The 14,959-nt window shown below is 41.5% G+C and overlaps 1 protein-coding gene across 1 annotated transcript in view; it reads right to left on the bottom strand.

Annotated features, from left to right (window-relative positions):
* The window catches only part of CACNA2D2 (calcium channel, voltage-dependent, alpha 2/delta subunit 2), an 871,471-nt gene that overhangs the window by 831,654 nt on the left and 24,858 nt on the right, over positions 1 to 14,959 (bottom strand). The window lies entirely within an intron of this gene.

Genomic DNA, 14,959 nt, shown 5'->3' with positions numbered 1-14,959 from the left:
GATCAAGCATCACTGCTTATTTCAAAAATGTACATGCAGCCTAAAACTTTAAAAGAAGTAGTTTTAAAGAAGTAGTAAAGAACCACAGAACAAGAATCCCACCCCTACTTGCAACATCCTTCCACCAGGGCAGGAAGCCACCATCCTCCTCCTCACCCTCCAGTGTGGTTGCAAGGGAAGGAGAAAGACGGCTGGGCACAGCACCACTCCCCCTATGAAAGATGGGGGGGAGGAAATGAGGAACATAGATGTTCCTCACAGCCACTCACTATGGCCATGAGCCTGGGTTGCAACTTGCTGTGGCAGACCCAGATGCCATGGGGGGGGGAGATGAATGGGCAGGTGGTGGAGTAAAAGGGTTGGTTGGTTGGTGCCCCTCCACTTCTCCCATTCTAGAAAGAAAAAGTAGTGTTAAGCAAGGAACTTTGGTAAGAGTAAGGAATCAGAGTAGAGTCCATATCTTTATTGGACCAGAAAGGAGGCTGCTGGACTACAAACATGCAGGACCACTTTTCAAGTGATATTCAGTCAGGGTGACCAATATGTTCAAAATCTTCACCCTCTTCACCCATACGTCTACTGTCACATATCTGTGACTGCAAATATCCAGGTGGGATTTATGCTCATAGTGCTCAAATCCATTTGGGAGCCTAGTGGAGAACAGAGGGCTTGATATAAAGGGAGTGGAGATATGTTAGGGCTGCGTTTTCTTCTCTCCACTCTACCATCTGCTGGTTTTTTACCTATGTGGGGCTTATGCTGCTCTATTGTGGTCAGAGAGAAACCTTTTTTATTAGATCTTTTGGCTGTGTTTGATGCAGTTGATCATATAATCTTAGTGAAGTAATTTAAGCACAGTGCAAGAATATGGAGAACAGCACTCAAGTAGTTTAGGTCTTTTCTGCCAGAGCAGGCACATAGATTGAGGCTGTATCTGCTATGTGGGATGTCTCTTGTGTGAATCTCCAGGGCTGAGAGTCTTCCCCTGTATTTATTAACATTTATATAAGGTATTGAGTAAGATGCTCCGAAACTTGAGAATCAGTTGCCACCATTATGATACCTAACTCTTTATTTTGTTGAATGAACTCCTAGAAACTGCTGTCTCTATGTTAAGCCAGTATCTGGATGTGGTGATCAGGTGCCTGAGGGAGAACATGGTCATACTGAATCCAGATAAGATAGGAGTGCCGTTAGTTGGTAAGGCTGAGGTCCTAGAGGAAATTCCACTGCCAATTTTTGATTCCCCCCCCCCGTAATGAATTCAATAAAATTTTATGTGCCCTGTTATACCCAGCCCTCCAGCTGGAAAAAATAAGTGACAGCATATGAAGAGTGTGTTGCTAGCATTTAGCACTGAGCAAGCTATGCTGATCCAGTAATCCCATGGCTGAAACATTTTAATGTACTGTACATGGGTATGGCCCTTGAAGACCATTTGGAAACTTCAATTGGTCCAAAATGTGTTATACAACTTTTGACTTGACCAAATTGTTTTGTTCATATAACACCTGTGTTTAAAAGGCACTGCATTACTTATTTCTTTTCAGGTTCAAACCTAGGTGTTCTTTTTCATTTTAAAACTTTCGCATACTTAAGGGACTGTCTCTCCCCATATGTACTTGTGCAGCACTTTCATTCAGTACAGCAGAATCTTCTGGCCTTGTTCCCTTACCATTTAGTCGGTGACTTTTGCAGTAGCTGCCCCATCACTGTGGAACTGTCTTCCCGACTTTCAAGCCCTCACCCTTCTGGCTTTTAGAAAACTATGCAAGATAGAGCTTTTAAAGAAAACTTTAGATAACACAAAAATATTAAACCATCTAATGTGCTAAGTGTTTTGGCTGTTTAGATTGTGTGTATAAGTTATCTTTGCTGCTTTATGTAAATTTGTATAATTTAGTTTTAGCTTTTTTAGCCCCTTTGGGTCTCTACTGGAAAAAGTGTGGGATAACTGTGGTTTCATTGTGTGTTTTTTAATGCAAACATAAATATAACATAAAGATGAACACCAACAGCCAAAAAGCAAACCATTTTTCTATCGTGGGCTGCAAATTAAGAATGTAAGAAAAACCCTGCTGGATCAGGCCAAGGAACAGGCCTGTAGCCAGGATTTTGTAACTGGGGGGGGCTTTAAATAAGTAAGGGAGCGCTGATGAAACAATATAAAATTTAAATAAAGTTTTAAAAAACTCACTCTTGCAGCATTCACACTTTGCCTGGGGAAGCAAGCCACGCTTGGGGAAGGGGCAGTAGTGTGGAGTCCTCTGGGCAGACCAGACAGCTAGGGGTCGGGGGCTTGATGGAAGTCAGGGGGCCTTGGCAGGAAGTCATGGGGCCAGGCCCTGAAATGCCTTAGTGTAGCTACAGGCCTGCCAAGGAACCATGTGATCCTGCATTTTATTTATTTTTACAACAGTGGCCAACCAGATACTTTGGAATTCTTACAAACTTAGTATGGAGGCAACAGTCCTTTCTTGTTATCATTATGGGCAGGAGAAGGTTCTGCCATCCTTTTCCCCACATTCAGCTCAGACCAATCAGATCAGAAATGCTGAATGGAATGTTGGAGTAAAAAAAAAAAAAAACCTGAGGTGATTTAAGATGCAACGACCAACTTGTGGTGAAATTGTCATTTTGAGGAGTCAGGTGGTATGCTACAATTTCTCCATTTGTGTCAAGCAGTTGGCCAATTCCAAGGGGTCCATCCATTGTCATTCTTCCAGGGGTTCCTGATTGTTGAAGGGATGTAAGCATATTGTTTTCTTGCACTGATTCTTCTGGAGATGTGGCTTTCCTTTGTTTTCCATTTTCCTTCATTATTTGTGCATTCATTGCCACACAACTGAAAAAAGGGGGAGTTGGGTTTTAGAGGGAGAAGGGATAGGAGGTATTTTGGAATAGGCAGAGAATCCTATAGGGACTTCTGAATATTATTTAGACAGGTAGGGTTTGGATACTGTTCCTATTTTTTAAAAAGTGAAGTGTTAAGGATCGCGTGGTTATTGTTTCTGTGTTTGAACCTCTTAGAGAACATATTTCATAGCCACTAAACCTAGAGCACCTTGCAGCTTTCGTAACTTGTGTCATCTATCATCCTTAAGTGTGAAGGCATTAAATGTCATGCTTACAAATGTGATAAACTTAACAGTGGCTGTGGTCACTGTGGCTGTGGTCACACACAACTAAATAATTCTCACGGGCTGGGGTGCCAGTCAAAGGGAGTCCAGAACAAGCCAAGGTCAGGAGCCAAGAAGACAGTGCAGAGTCCAAAGCCAAGCCAGGGTCAGGAGTCAGAAACACAGAGCCAAGTCCAAAATCACCAACCAGAAGCATAGTCCAAAGCCAAGCTGGGGTCAGGAGCCAAGAACACAGAGCCAAGTCCAAAGCCAGAGGTCAGGAGCCAAGAACACAGAGCCAAGTCCAAAGCCAGAGGTCCAAAAGATCTAGGTGCAAGAGCTGAACCAAAGTGGATGCAAGCAGCATGAAGCTGATTTGTTGCTTCCACAAAGAGTACTGCCCAGAGTGTGAAGTTAAATCCTGTTACCAATTAGTCAGCTGCATAACAGGAGCCCAGGCTCCTGTTAAAACTCTGGGCTTGCTGAGCACCTCTCTTGTAGTCTGTCTTCACTTATTTTATTTTATTTATTGATTGATTTTTATGCTGCCCATTGCTAAGTTTTGCTGCAGTCACTCCCTTAAACGAGTCACATCTGGGGGTGAGTCAGGAGGACTTTCAGCTTGCAGTTCTTCCTTCTGATCTGAGCCAGGTGTGAAGACTGCAGGCACTTGCCAGCTATCCTCCTCTGCTGCTTCAGAGGGGCCAGCTGTGGTTTCTGCAGGCTCTGGCAGCTCATCCTCATCTATGTCCATGACAATAATCCACTTTCAATGCACTTTCCAACTGGATTTTGCCAGTTCACACAGTAAAAATCTAGTTGGAAAGTGCACTCAAAGTGGATTGAAACTGGATTATTTATTGTGTGTGACCACAGACTATGTTTGTTACCATTGACTCCTGTGTTCTCATCAAGTCAAATAACCCAAAACAAAGTGTGCAGCATCCAGGGGAAAGGGGTCCTGATTAATGTGCTGTGCCCTCTGCTTTAAGGATTAAGGAAGTCTGTATAAGGAAAAAAAGAAAGCAATCCGCTTTGCCTCACCTCCATAAAACTGAAGATGGACCTTGACATAGAAAGAGGAGGGTTTGGAGACCCGAATTGGTTATTGTATTAAGAACATAAGAACATAAGAGACGCCAATGTTGGATCAGGCCAAAGGCCCATCCAGTCCAACACTCTGTGTCACACAGTGGCCAGAAATACCAGTGCCATCAGGAGGTCCACCAGTGGGGCCAGGACATTAGAAGCCCTCCCACTGTTGACCCCCCCAAGCACCAAGAAGACAGAGCATCACTTGCCCCAGAGCCCCTTTCTATACCTTGTGGCTAATATCCACTGATGGACCTCTGCTCCATATGCTTATCTAATTCCCTTTTGAAGCCGTCAATGCTTGTGGCCACCACCACTTCCTGTGGCAGTGAATTCCATGTGTTAATCACTATTTGGGTGAAGAAGTACTTCCTTTTATCCGTTCTATTATATTATAGAGCGGCAGCATTAGTATGGATTAAAGAATGGATTACTTTAGAAGATAAGAGAGTTTTAAAAATTGAGGGCCATGATTTACTGCTAGGATGGAATGCTTTTTTGTGGTATGAAAAAGCAGGCCCTCAAAAATATTTTAAACAGCATTGGCTGAGAGCAGCATTATTAAAGGTTTGGGACCCTATACATAAAAACTTTTATACTAAAAGATCAAGACTGATTATACCTTTAGAGGCATTTACCTTACCTAATGTATATGTGGGAGAAGAATCGTTAAGATACCAGGATATTTTGATAAAAAAGACAATCTGAAATTACCAGAACAATTATCCTGGTGGAAGAAAGCGCAACTGGAGTCAATATATTTGAAGGATAAGAAACTAGGTTTTAATAATAAAATAACTAAACTGGAAGAAACTGTTTTAACAGCAGAAAACAAAGTGATAAAGAAAATATATAAGATTTTATTGGATGATGTGATGGCTGATGAAATGGTGAAAAAAAATATGATTATGTGGGCCCAGAATATAGGCCATAATATTAATTTTGAAGAGTGGGAGCAGATTTGGCGGAAAAATATAAAACTAACTAAATGCTGTGTCATATAAAGAGAACATGTATAAGATGTTTTATAGATGGTATATTACACCAGATAGATTAGCTAAACAAAATGTTAATTGCTCTGATAAATGTTGGAAATGTAAAAATAAGACTGGTTCTTTTTATCACATGTGGTGGTTATGTGATGTTACAAAGAGGTATTGGAGATGGATTCATGAGATAATGGAAAAAATAATAAGAACTAATATCCCGTTTACTCCAGAGATACTGTTATTGAATATATTTCCGAAAGACTTTGATAAAGCAGATAGGTATTTGATAGTTCATATGTTGACAGCTGCAAGGATAGTATATGCCAAATATTGGAAAATAATGGAAATACCAACGAAACAAGAGTACGTGAACAAGCTATTTGAAACGGTGGAAAATGACAAACTGACACTTGAGATGAGAGCTGGTACAGAATGGACTTTTCAAAAAACTTGGAAGAGATTCTACGATTGGTATAATGTAAATGTAACTGACAGATAAATGTAGTAATTTGAGAATGCAGAAAAGATAAGCTTAGTAAAATAGATAATGAATTTAGAAATTTAATAAGCAGAAGAAATAATAAAGTCTCTTGTTATATGTTATATGTTGTGGGGGTAGTTGGGGGTTGTTTGTATGTATGTCTGTAGTATATAATGGAAAAAAAATAATAAAAGTGTGCCCTCGGGTACTTTAAAAAGAAAAGAAAAAGAAAAGGAGGGTGTGGGTGGCAAGGTGATCCACAACCCTCCAGCCTGAGGGACTTGATATAGGGTGATTTAAAAATATGAAAAATTAAAGGCCTGAATCTGGCATTATGACAGTTACTTGTTCCCAGTTTCTGATAATCAAAGACATAGCACCTCTGGATTTGAAGGTTCCATTTAGTTATCATGGCTAATACAAACTGGTAGCTCTAAAATTTATAGATACACCCAATCCTGTTTAATGCTACTGTAAAATCTTATTCACTGCAGCATTTGACTCTGTAGCATCAATCTCATAGAACCAGAACTGGTCTCCTGTTGGCAGTAATGAAAAATTGAGCAAACAATTGGAAAACCTTTTATATTTATTTTGTAAACAAAAAAATTAGTAATGGCCATGATAGTCTCATCTGAAAACACATGGGAAGACAGTGAAAGTTACCATGTAAAAAATACTGACCTAGCTCTATATGATATCTTCACAGAATTATGTACTACTCAGTGCCACTGCCTCTACTCTAAAGCCACATGAAACATGTTTTCTCCACTGTCAGGTTCTTCATTCAGGCTCATTTCCACCAGTCCAATGCCCTGAACAGCAGACTACTTATCTGCTCTTTTTAAGGCTTTAGAACCAAACTAGACATTACAGCACCATGGGTTTGACCTGTGGCCACTGCTAACATTTTACAGATGAATTTAACCATTTAAAAATGCTGTGAGGCTCCAATCCGGATCAGACCCTTGATCTTGTCTCCACTGTACCTTTTAAAATACTTAAACAGTTGGGGGGGGGGGTAGTTTCAGGACATGCAAAGTTGTGGGGGGACACGATCAACCAGTCCCCCTGTGCTCAGATCCTTGCAGTATTTTTAAATGGTCAAATTCTTTTGTAAAATGGCAGTGGCAGCCATGGGTGAAACCCATGCCTACCATAACATCTAGTTTGGTCCTCAGCTGTGGAAAGGTGGGGAGGTTTGAGATTCACCCCATTCCTCCTCCTTCCTCCCAGCTCACTGCTCCACTGCCTGGAACCCAAACCAGGCTGTCTTCATCAGCCTCTGATCCACCCATAGCTTCCTGGCTCTCACAGAGCCGGAGTGCTGATATGACAATAGATCCAGCCACATACATCCCTTTTTAATCCCTTCTTTCCTTGTTTTAACCCCATAATGTTCCCTCTAAGCTGTGGAGTCTTGTGAGCAGAAATTCTACTTTGTGAGCCATTGGCATTAAAGTTGTGAGCAAGCAATTTGGCTACTGCATAAATCAGTTTGCTCTGGAGCCATCCCTTCCTGAGCTAAGACAAAAATCTGTGAGCCGGAGGCTAAAGAACTGTGAGCTAGCTCACACTAACTCAGCTTAGAGGGAACATTGCTCCTGATACCTGTCCCTCTGCTGGGCCATGTCTGTGTTGTTGGCTCCTGGCCAGGCAGCCAATGCCTTTCCAATGGCTCAGTTCTGCCCCTAGCAGGAGTTAGGGGGACTCCAACCAATGACATCGACAATGAGATATATTTGGGCAAATGAACAAAATAAGATTCATATTCTTATAGCAAACACAAAGCCATCAGGGCAAATTAAATTGTGATATACTATTTGTGAATGTCCATGCTTACATAAACCAGAAACTAGAGTTACTTTGGGCAGTTTCTTTAAAAAATGTTCTAAATTGTTTTAGAGAACATAGTATGTGAAATTACTATGCAGCTCAGCAGCCATTTTTGTTTAAACTGGATATTAAAAATTGGGGGCATAATCCAAATTGTTCTTGTTCACACAGAATGCATGGATGACTAGGAATGGAGAGTAAATGAGTGGTTGGAGGTAGAAAGAGAAATCTGGAAGAGCAAAGGATTTCAAATGCAGAAAATTCACTCCTTGTGCCTTTATTGTTCTTCACTGCCACTCATCTCAGCAATCTCACTCACACACCTTTCCTCTGCTACTGATCCACATGCATGTCTTCAGTCAAGGAGGAAGGATTTCCCTGCACTGGCATCCACATCCTGATGATATGCATTGAATCTGTGATGGTGATTCCTGATCCAGCAAATGGCATGCATGGAAAAGCCTACTTAAGTGCATGGGTCTCCTTATGGAATCTGAGTGAAAGCCAGAAGGCAATAATCCCATCTGCAGTGGAGACACTATGGCAAAGCTAAGATCAATGGCTCCCTGAGTTTGCAAGTTGCCATAGTAATGCAAACATATAGCAGCTGTCCCACTACTTGAATTCCCAGTTTGAGAGCTTGAGACCATCATGGGAAGCAGAAAATGCTGGATAAAAGATTTATGGAATGTTCTTGGAGGGCCAAGCATGTGCTATTAAGCTATAGCAGCTGCTGTCAATGTTACCCCAAGCTTAACTCTGCAAGCCAAGAGGAAGTGAGGCAGCGAGAGTGGAAACCAATGGGAGACTTCGTTTCTGTTCTTCATTGTGTTGCATTATCAGTTTCACAACTCCCATTCTACTAATTCTCCCTATGAATGCTCCTCAGTCCAAGGTTGCCACACCCTTAACAAACCACCATATACTATTTTTACCAAAATAATCCTCTTACTGTTACCATGTCTTCTACATGGTTCAGAGCTATTCATGCTCCTTTTCACTTCCATAAGTCTCTGGCAGTTATACCTACTTCTTTCCCCAGGTACATTACTTGATGCTACAAGAATGTGCAAGTCAGTTGGGAAACTGCTAGAGAAAGAAAAGAGAAGGCTACACTGCGTAATTACTAAAGTATTGTAATAGAAAGAAGAGAAAGAAATCTGGACAATGTGTTATATCTACAGAACTATGTTTTCTTAACTCAAAAAGGACTCCCACGGGGATAAGCCTTTAATGCTACAGAACAAATGTAAGTGATCTGAAGTGAATCTGCTACCTTCATTCCCTTTCAGAGCATCTCATTTAGCTACTCTTCACTCTTCTTTTTCAGAAAAACATCCAGCCAGATTCTGAATAATACGGTGATTCTTTTAAATGGAGAGGTTCACTTGAGCCCACTTGGGTAAACATCTCTTATGTTTAGTAATATCAGCTGCATTGGCACTAGTTGTCCTGGAATTGATTTTACCAGAAGTGGGATGATCAATATTGCCATTTATATGAAATGGGGGTAGGAGAGAGGTTTTTCCCACTCCCACTCCTCTTCTCCACTGTAGCCAACAGTGACTCAGACTCCTCCCCCTCCAAACCAGTGATTCAGACTCCTCCCTCCTCCAACTTTTTCCATTCCATCCAGTGTGAGTCATAGGCTACAATCAAGGAGCGGAGAAAAGAAAGGCAAAAAAGAAAACTGTCTTGCACTTCTTGTACACATATGCAAGTGATCAAACTGTTCTTTGCTACATTAATATTATAAGGAACTGCATTGTGGAAGATCTTTGCAGGATAATGATTTAAAACCTGGCATGGAGATCCAGATTTGGTGGTTCAAGCGGTGATGTCCACAGGCATATGACACACGAACACCCAGAAGGCAGGATCAGCAGTTATGATTAGAGTCCATGTCAGAAGGTTGAAACTAGGGATGCTCCTGAAATTCATCAGCCATGGAATCTAGATTGAATTCTACAATTCTGACAGTACCAGATATTGCTCTGAAAATTGAGGCAGTCCAAGCAAAATCTGTAGTGCTTTGTATTAAATCTGCTGGCCATTAATTCAGGAAGTTTTCAGTGACACCCAGCAACAAGTTATTTTGTATTTTGTGATACCTATTTTCTCACTAACCAAGCCACCCACTATTATCTCACCCAATCCCACAGTAACATCTTTTTACACCAAGGAGAATTCTGAATGTTTAATCTCTAGTTCCTGTTGGTTCCATTCCAAGTTAGAAGGACAGAGGATCTGAGACCATGCCTATGATATAATATGACATCAAGCAAAATAAGCATGTGCACAAATGAATGAAGGTAGTATTAAGGCTTTGTTATCCGTTATGCAGGATGACACTGAGGGAAAACACATATAGAACAAATATGTCTAAATTAAGCAACTGAGACATCCATCCATAAATGTGGGAGACACAGAGGGAACTGGGCATGATCCTTCCAGCAACAGATACCACTAGAATAATATTGTTGCATGAATTCAATGGTTACTTTTGGCCTGTGCCAGTGCCGGGAAAATTAGGAGTGATTGTATTACTGTCCAGTGGTCATAAGACAGGGACATGATCCATTATCAGTCAGGTACTGAAGAAATAAAACTACAGGATTTGGAAAGCTATAGTAAGAGAAGTATTAAATCAATGATATGATCTGAAAGCACATTCTGAAATTCCATACTTTTGCAAATTTGTACTGGCTTTTAGAGTCACTATACCTATGGTAGGAATTGAGATGTTTCAAAGAAAAACTCTTAAAACCAAAGTTTTTTTGTTTTGCTATCATCACCAGTCCTGGTAGATTAACCACAGAAAACATATAATTTATGTTTCTATTTTTAGCACCAGCACTTTCTCTAACATTAAAATAATAATAATTTTTCTGGCAAACCAAAACAAAAAAAATCATTTTTCTGACAAACAAAAACCATTTTAGATACTATTTTGGGCTTTTCCTTTTTTCGGAAGACAAAACAAGTTTTTAATATGGTCCTTATGACATCATCAACCCTTTCTATTTAGAATAATGACTTCTCCCACACACCAAGAGATTTGAAATTACCTGTGAAATATATTTCCCTAGGCACAGGCTCAAGAAGCATGTAAATTACCCAGCTTAATGGCCTCTAGAGTTTCTCTCACTCACACACACACTCACACACACACTCACACAAAGTCAGATATATTCAAAAGAAATCACAGAATCTGTGCAAAAAGGTGAATGTTCCAGGAGTGATAACAGACTTGATGGACCTGGTATAGGACAAAATGATACATCAATTCTTTAAAAGAGAGTGATAACTCCATAAGAAACAGATGTATCATTGGCACAAAGTGTAATTTTTAAAAGGCCAGGCATAATTTGGAGGAAAAGGCCAGGCATAATTTGCACAGCATGCAAGAAGCCAAATGTAAGAGGTCTTATGCTGCCGAATTTGGCCATTAAATTTATAAAATCTTAATATTGCAGCACATTGAATAATTAGCAGTAGACAGCCTCTGTATCTTCTTTGAACTGTGCAAAAAATTGTCTAAAATTGTGCTGGACTAGAACTGCAGTGCCGTGACCTGCATAGCCCCAAGCTAGCCCAATCTCATCAGATGTCAGAAGGTAAGCAGGGTCAGTCCTGGAATAGTATTTGGATGAGAGACCTCCGAAGAAGTCCAAGTTTGCTACACAGAGGCAGGCAATAGCAAACCACCTCTGTTTGTCTCTTGCCTTGAAAACCCTACAGGGTCACCATAAATTGGCTATGACTTGACAACAAATAAATAAATACATGCAATACTAAGAAAAGGTTCCTGGGAGTAATAATTGAATAATATGAATGCAATCCTTAGGATTGCCTGCTATATAACCTGGTTGTTTACCTTTTCCCCATTTAAAGGTGGCCTACATACTAGCATAACAGCAAAAGAAGTGGTGTTAGCCAAAGAACTCCCTTTGAATGTACCTGCCCCGCTACCTACCACACACACATGATGGATATCAACCAGCTATGAAGTCAGTTACAGGGCACAGAGTAAGGACTGCCAAGACATGGAGAAGGCTGTGGGGATCAGATTATCTAGCAACACAGACTGGCATCAATTGCTTCTATCGTTAAAGTAATGTGGGGAATCACTCTGTAGTCCTTGTGCCTGATGGCCTTCAACAAGATTTTGCCTGACAGAAGACAGCCCTTTAGGGTTGCCAGCTCGGGGCAGGGAAATACCTGGAAATGGGAGGGACTTCAATAGGGTATAATGCTTCCAAAGTGGCCATTTTCTCCAGGTGAACTGATCTCTGTTGCTTGATTATCAGTTGTGTAATCCCAGGAGATCTTCAGTCACCACCTGGAAGTTGGCAATCCTAGGACCCTTGGGTGATGGGCCATGCCTGCATCTAACTTTGAAATGTACTTAAGTATCATTTGTGGAGGAGAAACTGCCCGCCTGATGCCATGCCTGAGATGCAAACATATAACCCAGGTCTTAGGCTTTTCCTTGTCTCCCTGAAGTGAACCCTACAAGTCTGGAGGTGGTTTTGGGGCAGCAGAGTTTTGGGAGAGGAGGTAGCTTAACAGGGATGTATGATACCAGGGAGTCTACAGAGTTCCACTACAACTCCCTAGAGGTGGTAGGTAAATTTTGACTTTTTATCTCCCCTGACAGTAAATCTTGGGTCACACCAGGCAGGAGGAGATGAGGCAGGGGAACTTGTATCACTCTCCATGTTTCGCTTTGTGCGTGGGTGTATGGTGATGTCATACAGGCATGCCAGCATCACCATGCAGTCCTTCCTTGGGTTGCTAATGTGGGGAGTCACTGGTTTTCTGCTCTTGATCACTGTGTTTCAGCAGGGTCACTATAACTTCCAGCAGTGCTGAGGAACTTCAGAGAACTATATCTGCAGTTCCTTCCTGGGAAAGCATGGGATACCAACTAAGGCTATAGTGATATTACACCAGCACAGTGGGCTGTAATGATGCTGTTCTATACACTTGGGAGTAAGTCCCATTGAACTCAGTGGAACTTACTCCTGCATAAATATGGACAGGACTTGGGAGTAAAGGTGAGCTGAAATCAGAGTTCAACATTCCTTTCAAACCTGGATTGTTCAGAATGCTGATAGATCTTAAAACTGTTCATTTTTAAGCCATTTTGGCACTATTGTCAACTATAATCAGAAATACTCCACATTTCCATATATGGTGAAAAGGGCTATAGCAAAGATTGCCTTTCTTTCTCATGATGAATGGTAGCATTTTATTTGTTCAATTAAGATTCTAAGCAGTGAAGAAAAACTGTCCTTTCTCTTCATTGTTCATTTTGTACTATATTAGATATAACCTTAAAATATATTTAAGTCAATTCAGTCAATTAGTTAAAAGCCAAATAGTTAATCAATTAAAAAAATACTGGCATGCATATGATCCTAGAGAAGAACATTTGTGAGATCAGTGGTATTAGTTCTCTGTCCCTGAGAATAAGAAAAGGTCTTCCACCCTATTCCAACCATTGCTCAGGCTTAACATTACACACCTTATAAAACCCATCAAAGCTACAGCCTAGGATGGTACTGCTGGTGAATGGGAGAATACATCTGAGGATTGGAATCAGCAGACTAAACCACTCACATGCTCATCTTGGCTGCAGGCACATCCTCCACTCATCTGTGATTCCCATATGACATGGCAGACCCACTTCACGATGAGCAGGCCATATGCTTACCTTCCCAAAAACCTTTAGACAGCAAATTTATTAACTGTCTCTTTTTAAAAAGGACTGATTTCAGTGTAAATAACCAGGTTTATATATAGCATGAGTTGGCAGAATATTTTATTTGGTCCTATGTGAGGAAGGAAGAGATTTCCCCTCTCAGCACACATACCAACCTAACAACAAGTAATCTTCAAATGCAGAATATTGTCTCTGTACACTGTGAAACCAAATTAGATAATATCATACCTTCAAAAGGAGATGAGGCACACACAGAGAGTGACAGGGTGGTATAGTGGTCTTCTTTACAGACATGGGACTCAACTTTAACCACTAAATGGCAGCACAGGACCCACTGAGCTGGAAGCATGTGACAACAGACACATGACATAACAGGCACATGATATTCTGAATGTGATAGGAACAGGAGGAACCTGAATTATGACAACATTGGTAATAAGACTAGAACTACAGGCAGCAGACTAAGAGAGTCAAGGACAGGAAAAACAAGCTAAGCAGCAAGCAAGCACACAGTCAGGTTCAGAAACAGCAACAACAAAAGATCTCTTTTGCCTTCTCCTCACCTATCACAGCCAGCTCCCACCAGCTGCCCAATGTGCCTTATCCATGTTTGCAGCACAGAGCCCCACACACATCTGTGAATATCAATTTTCTCAGGGGGACTGGTTCTGCAGTTCAGAGCACTGGAGGCCTGACTGGCAGGGATGAGGGTGACGGTAGCATGGAGGGAGAGGGGGAAGAGAGATAAAAGGCAAGGGAGAGCTTTCATGGGCATGGGACTCAACACCATATGTATTGAGCACTAGAGGACCAAATAATGTGCCCGGGCTTCCTCGGGGTGGAGACAGAGAAATAAGAAAAGGGAACAATTGCAGGCAGGGCAGATCTCTGAACCCATCAGTGTTAAAAAGGAATCATCCCCACTGCTGAGAGAGCTCATCTTGCATTTCTGCCACTCTTCTCAGCATGCATCCAATGAGGCAAGAGTGACAGTCTATTTACATACAAACTCATACCATGTCCTTCCTGTATAGAAATATTGATTTCTATAGGTTTCATGTCTCCCCCTGGAATGTCTCTTGCTGGTACCCTGCTGTGTTGATTTCCTGTTGAAGCCAAATCAATTAAGAGGTCCAGATGGCCTCTATTGCCATGCCATAAAAACATTCCTTCACACCTCCATGCTGGAAGCTAGGCCAGCATGTCAGAAACTGCACGTAGGCCATGGGTGGGTTGGGATTTGGGGGGCACATGACTGCGGGTGTGCCCTTCAGAGCTCTGACCATTCAGATGTTGTCCCCATGGCAACCCAACATTGGACACTCCCATGTCTACTCCAATTGGCCCCTGGCCAGGGCTAATTTGAAGACTGAGATTGCACTATATCTGGTCAAACCCTATGGAAAGAACTCTCTTCTGTTCCTGCTATCTCCGCTGTTCTGTGTCTGTCCATCTGAGATGCTATGCCGCCATGTGGCCTCTAGCAGAGACAAAGGACTGCTTTGGAGCTGAGCACATGGCTGTATGCTTGCACAAAGATGGGACCTAATGGACTGGCCAGGGGGCAGAATCTATACACTTCCAAATAACAAAAAATGGCAGCTCTCTAAGGACTTGCAACTCATCAAATAGGGCTCCATGATCCACCTGAAGGTCCTGACCTATAAGTTAAAGACCACTTGCATGTAAGATATTGCAGACCTAGGGAAAGTAA

The sequence above is a fragment of the Gekko japonicus genome, unplaced genomic scaffold (genome assembly GCF_001447785.1).
Source record: "Gekko japonicus isolate JY-2015 unplaced genomic scaffold, Gekko_japonicus_V1.1 scaffold314, whole genome shotgun sequence".
NCBI classification, from domain to species: Eukaryota; Metazoa; Chordata; class Lepidosauria; order Squamata; family Gekkonidae; genus Gekko; species Gekko japonicus.
This window is presented reverse-complemented; position numbering and strand designations above follow the sequence as displayed.